Here is a 7,932-nt window from a genome sequence, read left to right on the forward strand (position 1 = left end):
GGCCAATTTTTATGCCTCTGTCGCCTGTGTCATTCTACACAGGAATTTAAAATTCAGGCATGGGTATTCAATGAAGTGTATCAAATGTGACTACAAGAGTGCTCTTTATGCAGATTGCAGCAATTTACTACAAAGAACAACACAAATACCATTAGATCGATTTGTGTGTGTGTACAATTCCATATGCAGAGTTTTGATATTAAATACATCATACGAAAACACTGGCACATTTTAGCTGGCACTGGCCCTTTCATTGAGCCCCTGGTGTTTTGCATTAAAGAGAAATCCGAATCTTTGTAACCAGTTGGTTTCTGCCGTATTACCCAATGAAAGTGAATTGGCCAAAGTCATTTCTGGTATTTGTCTATGTCAATTGATCTACATTGGCAAACTAAGAGAAAGGTTTGCATTCATATTGGTGAACATAAAAGCTATATAAGAATTAAAAATCTTCAGTCTCCTTTAGTTGAACATTGATTGTCTTCTCAACACTAACCTGAAGATTTGAAGTTATTTATCTGTCTGTCTCCCTTAAATGAAGTGTGTGTGTGTGTGGGTGGGGGGTGTGTGTGTGATATTTTGTGGTCTCACAATGCTTCATATACCAATAGGGGATGTTAAGCCCTCAGGGTCTTAATCAAGATATGGAATGGATCTCTTTACTATAAGTTTTTCACTGTACTACAGAAGTGTAGTTATTTTTTGTAAATAGTAGTTGGCTGGTTTTTGTTCTATGTGAAATCCCCTTTGACATCCGGTGATGTCGTCACGCTTGCCTCTCACACTGTCATCTTGCTGTCTAGCAGGCCGATACAGTACACTAAAAACTGCTTTTCTGTGCACCCTCTGACTTAATATCATGGCGATATTAAGTCGGAGGTCCCGAAGGTTTACAAAAGTAAAAAAAAAAAAATAATTTTTGAAATAGGCCTGCGGGTTGAAAACCGGACGCTCAATTTTGCCGGAGTCACGGTTTCCGAACCCGTGGCTGTCAGCGGGCTCGAGAACCAACGTCGGCAAAATTGAGCATCGGTTGTCAAACCCGCTGACAGCCACCGCTCCTGTCCGAAAAGAGGCACTAGGGACGCGCTAGTGTCCCTAGCACCTCTTTTTACCGCCGGGCCTAATTTTAATAAATTAAAATACTGTATCTTGCGCACAGGAGAGTGGCCTGTGCGTGTGCCGGGAGAGCGGGCGCTTGCCCGTTCTCCCGCGTTTTTACTGTATCGGCCTGTTGGATAGGTTATATATATATATATATATATATATATATATATATATATATATATATACACACACAGGTGTGGCATCTTTATCTTGTGTGAGATTCTTCAGTACGGCATCTCTGCATTCTGTTTATAGCCTTAAAATTATTTTAAGGTAAGCTGCAGCTTAAATTGAAAACTATTTTTCATCAATCTTTGGATTGTCACAGGATTAGTAATTTAAATGTTTTCATCATTATTTAGATTAAAGAAAGATTGTTTCATTTGTAGCTGGTCCTGTTCGTGGTTTATTTCTAAGAGCGGTAGCAGGTTGAATATTGAATATTTAAGGAAATTGGCCCTAAAAGCTTGAACGCTGGTCCAGAACTTGTGCTGAACAGGTGGACGCCTCATTAATAACATGAATTGTACTCGGGACACGCCAGTATCTTGTCAAACACTGATGTATTTTTGTTTGTTTAATGATCTTATGCAGTTTTGGTTAAGGAAATCCCCCTGAAAAAGCTATGGTTTGACAAAACTAGGGCCTCTGTTGGGGTTTATGAAAACAAAAGGTTTTGGAATTGTTCATAAAATGATGTGTGTGTGATATGTTGTGAATATGGTCTATGATTTTAGAAGTTTGTGGCGTGTGAAGGGTTTATTTTTCTATTGTCATACTGCTATGACCTTTATCGTAATAAGGTAGTTTAAAAAAAATTCTTTTGAAATATTTGCAATAAAGTTGTATGAATATATGTATTATTCCCTTTTTGCTATTTTTTGGTAGTATATTACTTTTGGGATTGTATATTTTACCTTCTTTACGTTTATACCTAATGATTTAAGTTTAAATCAGGGGAGTTGCACAGACGTCTCTGCTCTCCTGGAACATTAAGCTTTTTTTGTGGGCTCTCCTGCTTTTTGTCTTCCTCTCACCTCCCTCCTTCAATCCTGTTTTCTGCTTGGAAGGGAGTTGCTGCTTCTTGGTGTCAGCATGGTACAATGACAAGTTGTTTGAACTGCAAGGACTTCCTTGCAGAGCCCTGGGTTCAAACAGTTTGTCAGCAGCAGCATGGAGTAGGAGAAGCAGCTCTGTTAGAAGCACCAGACAGAGAATGAAGGAGGGAGGTGAGAGAATTTAAAAAAAAAAAAAGGCAGGAGGAGCCACAAAAACCATCTTAAAGTTCTGGGGAGAGAGAAGCCCATTTAAGTTGACAGTACAGAGCTTTGAAAACAGTTCCCTGCTCCTTCTCTTGGCCAGCCCCGGATTTGGTTTGTGCATTGGTAGAGACATTGAGCAGCTTCCTTCCACTTTCTGGCTGTGACTGCTCTGGTACCCGGGGATGATAATTTAGATTAGGTTGCCTTGATGCTTTAGCATGATAAAATTACCAGACGAGAAGAGGCCCTTATGACATAGTATTTAATAAGCAATAGTAGCTTGTGGTCTATCTAAGCTTTGGATACTTGCCAGGTACTTGTGACTTGGATTGGCCACTACTGGAAACAAGCTTCTGGGCTTGATGGACCCTTGGTCTGACCCAGTATGGCATATGTTCTTATGGGATCTAGTGAAGCTTGAGGAATGGTCTGTCGAGCAGCTAAGATTTAATGATTTAAAATGCAGAGTAATGCATTTAGGATGCATAAACCCAAGGGAAAAGTACCATATTGAAGGTGAAATTCTTCTAAGCTCAAAAGAAGAGAGTGAGATTTGGGGATAATTCTATCTAATGATGTTAAAGTGGCCAAACAGGTGGCTAAAGTGACAGTAAAAACCAGAAAAATGCTTGGCTGCATAGGGCGAGGAATGGTCAGCAGGAAAAGGGAGGTGATACTGCCCCTGTATAGGTCCCTGGTGAGACCTCACTTGGCATACTGTGTACAGTTCTGAAGACCGCATCTTCAAAAGGATAAAACAGGATGGAGTCGTGCAGAGGGAGGCTACTGAACAGGTCAGTGGTCTTCGTTCTAAAGGATATGGGGAGAGATCTAAACCTGTATACCCTAAAGGAAAGGTGAGATGGGGAAACGTTAGAGACATTAAAATATCTCAAAGCCCTTTTCAATGGAAAGGAGGCTCTGAGTGAGGGGTCATGAGATGAGCCATATATTTGTATGGAACTAGTCTCAGAGCTGACCAGTGCTATTCTGCAGCAGATACTGACGGGGCAGGACCCAAGTAGGCATCCCCCCTGTCTCTTTTCCTTCTCCATCAAGCCCACAGGATTTACAAATGGGTTCCCTGCCAAGAGCATTTCGGGAAAGGAGAGAGAAGGGTCAGAGATTCCCTGGCTCAGGATGCAGGTTGGTGGGTAGCCCTAGGGAAGGTTGTGGGTCGGCAGCCAGGCTGTGGTTCTTTTACTTAATTTTGTTTTGCAAAAATAAATAAATAAGAAAGCCTACAAATTTGTTCAATTTGCTACTGTTTTGTTTTGAAAATATAATGAAATTAAATGGGTCGTTGGCATTTCCTATTGTGTTTGAAATTAACCCACAACACTAGAAGGCTGGAATAACATTTATATTTGGGATCTGGCTTGACTGAAGTTGAGACCGTGATGGAGGGTCTCTAGTTTTTAGGGGAAACAAGAGACATCACACAGAGCAGTCATCATCAGTCCCTGGGGAAAAATGATTTCCAGGCGGACCCTAAGGAGAGAAAACAAAAAGGAAGTATTCGTGCCTTTTCTCTTTCATGTGCTTTGTTACTCATTATGTTTCAGCGGCGTCACGTCAGGCACATTCATCTCTTCCCACCACATGCAGGTTTCCAAGTGCCACTCCTGTGTTCTTCAAACACCGAACAGGTTGCACCCAGATTAAAATTCAGCTTCCTCTACTGACAAAGACGGAAAGATATTTCCCACCCCTTTTATCTGATTATCTACTCCTAAAACCTAATCTCCTTCCCTAAACTTACTAACATCCAGATTTATTTTTGGATTTATAGAGAGAGGGATATATATATATTAAAAAAAAAACAAAACAACTGAGTATAAAAGCTTCCCTGTAATTGCTCCATCGAGTGGAGGTTTAGAAAACTAATTCACATTAACATCTGTCTATTTTGTTGTTGTTGTGCGTGGCCCGTTCAAACACAGCACAACTGCAGCCCCCTCGGTTGCTCTGGAAGCAGGAAAGTGCCACAGCGCCCGCATCTCTGCCTCCCAGGCTGGGATGAACCCGAAGAGCGGCCGTAAATCCACGTCCCCGTTTACTGAGCAGGAGGAGCTTCCAGAGGCACCTGCTGCCCATCGCAAAATCGGCCGCCGGGGAGAAAGGAAACCTACCAAACAGGGGGCAGCCCGTGACTCGGCTTAGCTCCTGGTGATAGATTGGCTTAGGTCAGGAGCGAAGTGGGCGCAGGAGCAGCTGGATTTCTCGGACGGAGAGTTGAGTGGGCGCAGCCCAGAGCGAATAGTTTGGCCCGGATTTGTGAGAGTCTGGGGCTGAGGAGTCCCCTGCGCGCCGGCGCGCGCGCTCTCTCCGGACGCAGGGAGGACTTTCTGGGCTCGCCGAGTCCCAGGAGGGGGCGGTCCTTGCGTCCGTCCCTCACTCTCTCTGCTGATTGGACGGCGGAGGGCAAGGAACTTTTCCCCCCCGAGCGGGGGGGGGGCGGTGACGGCTCACATTTCGTCCGTAAGCCTCAGCGCCGTCCGATCCTCCCGGGCGCTGCCAGCCGCGCGCTGCCATGGGCGCTTTCGGCGGCCGGGACCCCAGTGAAAGCCGACTTTAAGGCAGCAGAGCGCCTGCAGCTGCCAGCCAGAAGCAACCACAGCACCGGGGTGGGAAAGAGAAATAATGGCTACTGCCGACACCTCTCAGGACATCCTTAAGATCTCGACGGTGGAAATGGAGCAGTATTATTGCCTTCTGCAAGCTGCTGCACATCTGGAGGATTCACTGGAAAGTAGGTATAGTTCCTTCTGTGCGCAGAGTTGTTAATAACTAGTCATTTGATTTCTTAATTTCCTTCCATAAACGAAGGCACTGCGGTAGAATTACAGCATCCCGCGATCTCTTTCCAGCAGGAAACTGCATTGCTGTGTGCAAGGTGTGCTCTTCTATTCCCCCGAGTTAAAAGTCCGGCGATGAAAGGAATTAGAAACATTTAGTTCTTAAAATGCAAAATAATTCAGACGCCAGTGCGGGTGTTTTTAGATCCTGCAACGATAAAGCTTTTTAATATGTATATATATATATATATATATATATTAAAGCACTCTGTTAAACTCACTTTAGACATTTGCACTCAGACAGGTTGAGGACACTGCAAATCTGAGTCATAACCGAAATCATAGGACCCGCATGAAATAAGCCCGGAGTCCTGCATTGCAAATGCAGTAAACCGGGATCTGTGAATATAATATATATAACTCCACATGCTTGGGGGGGATAATGTTGCTTCAATTTTATAAATGCTTGTTGTTTAAAAAGAAATTGTAGCAAAAGTAATTTCCGAAGGGCCTGCTGTACTGGTCTTCTGTCCTATGACACAAATTATTGTGAATTTTACGTCGCACTTAAGTTATCAGTTCGGACCGCACAGAGCCAGGCCAAGTGCTGCGTGCACAGGTGTAACTTTCTCATATTGGACCTCTAAGCTGCCACATGGTTCATTGACTCCCCAAATTCATAGCAGTGACTTTCATCTTGTACATCCATTATGGAGTCTAGTTTTCAGATACTTGTTTGAAACACTAGAAGATGTTTTAGCCTTTCTGAACATTTTGGAGACCATTAACTTTGGTTATGGTTTTTAGTTCACATGGCAATTTGATTGATATATTGTTGATTTCAAAGTAAATATTGCTTGACAATGGTGATACGATAGTTAGGCTTCCTTGGTTAAAATTGAACAAATGGAAAAAAAATTAGTCTTTGAAATTCGAAGCACCAGAAGGCAGCACTTGCCAGATTTCTCCTATCTCAACCTGCCTGTTTTCTGGGTTCTGTTGCTTGCACGTGATTACGTATTCTATTTGTTTGAAGTACCAAATGAATTACTATATAAATTAAATTTATCAATGCTGCTGCTGCTTTGACTAGGTTCTTTATCCTGTCCTACAACTTTCAGGTAGTGAGTGAGGCAGAGTGACAATTCTGGGATCTGGATGGGTGGTGGCAGGGCGGGGAACCCCCCATCTCTGGAAGGACCTCGTAAGGCTTCTCTGCTCTAAGAATACTGGGTTTCTCTTTTTGTACCAGTGAATTATTTAGTGGTGCCCTACTTTCTCTCTTTCTGAATCTGTACCAATGGCAAAACATCATTGAAAAGAACTCCCATAAGGAAGTGCCTGAGTAGGTACAAATGTCCGACTACTATTCTGCACACTCCCAATGGATTTTCAATATTCTTTTCTGCCAGACAAAACACTTGAAAATCAGGAGCTTTTTTTCTTGCTTGGATTTGTTCATGATTCTGTACAGTCAGGCATAACACTGCTGTTATTTTCAGCACTCCTTGAATGTGATTGTATGAAGCTATAACTTGATATCTGACTGCTACTTTTTTAAAGTAGCGTTACTGAAAGAAAATTTTGAAGAGTGAAAAGGTTTATCTTTTAAGTTCACTGTGATTCCAAGTCAACAGCACTAAAAGGTTGATAAAGCAACATTTTAGTGGATTTCTCCTAATGTAAAGCAATTTGTCAATCAGCTGTCCATATCTGTCCATATCTGCCAGAAAAGTGAGGAAGGATGTCCTATTGAATTACCTTTTGAACTCAATTAGTCTCTTGGGAGCTAATTTTCAAAAGGTTTTAGGTACATAAATGGGCTTTGTGTGTAAATGGGCTTTTGAAAATTACTATCTTAACACATGAAACTCCTTTTGAAAAATTATTCCTAAGGGTTTATCTGAATAAAGAGGGATTTCCCCCCTACAGCTTTGCCATATGCTGTTTTCTAGTCTTCAGTTTTTTTCCATTCGTGATAGTTGATTGCAATATATCCACATGCCATGGCGTGGCATCAGGCAACATGCAGCTGGCTAAATATCTTCAGTAAAATAGAACGCGCACAGAGAAGTTCAATGAAGTTCTTTAAAAGATGCAGAATGCATGAGAAAAGTGTTTTAGGAAAAGGACACCACAGTTTCTGGCCTGGAAACCACTCTCTATCATTGCTTTAGAAATCAGAATCATATGTAAGGATCTGAAACCCTTCTTTCCCTTGTAGTTAGAAGGCAATGTGCAGAGGCGGTGCACTGCTAGGTAGATTTGGTTCTCCCCAGGCTGCAGGCAGTGCTCACAACCCCCGGGAGGAGGGAGTCACAGTGACCCCTAGGGACTTGATGCAGGGCTGCGGAAGTAGCCCTGGTGAATGTCTTCCCACCAAGGACTGTTGCTATGATGACTGGGGATCTAAAATACGGAAAGAGATCCCTGGCTGGAGGGGAATGATGGCTCATGGTGCCAGTTCCCAGCCTGGTTTGCAATTGAATTGGAAACACAAAGGAGCAGGAAGAAACTTTACCTCCCCCCCCCCCCCCTCCCCAATAAAAAAAGAGAGATGTTGCTGCTTGTGAAAAAATATTGTTCAAGGTAATTATATGCATAAATACCCAGGCCAAAGAGAAATGTAACTGGACCAATGAGGAGTCAGCTGCAGGACGCTTCAAAGGGATGCAGGTGTGGCACTCTGGCCTTGAGATAGCGATGGGGGGAATGGGATATCTACCACTCCTGTTCTGCAGGGTCTCCCACCTCCCACTCTCCAG

The 7,932-nt window shown here is 43.0% G+C and overlaps 1 long non-coding RNA gene across 1 annotated transcript; it reads right to left on the minus strand.

Moving 5' to 3' along the window:
• Positions 1–3,714: 3,714 nt before the first annotated feature.
• Positions 3,715–4,693, minus strand: LOC115093321. The gene is made up of 2 exons (XR_003857287.1): positions 4,502–4,693; positions 3,715–3,860 (listed from the first exon to the last, which is right to left on the minus strand). It is a non-coding gene; the product is annotated as an uncharacterized LOC115093321 (long non-coding RNA).
• Positions 4,694–7,932: the final 3,239 nt, after the last annotated feature.

Source organism: Rhinatrema bivittatum, chromosome 6 (genome assembly GCF_901001135.1).
Source record: "Rhinatrema bivittatum chromosome 6, aRhiBiv1.1, whole genome shotgun sequence".
NCBI lineage: Eukaryota > Metazoa > Chordata > Amphibia > Gymnophiona > Rhinatrematidae > Rhinatrema > Rhinatrema bivittatum.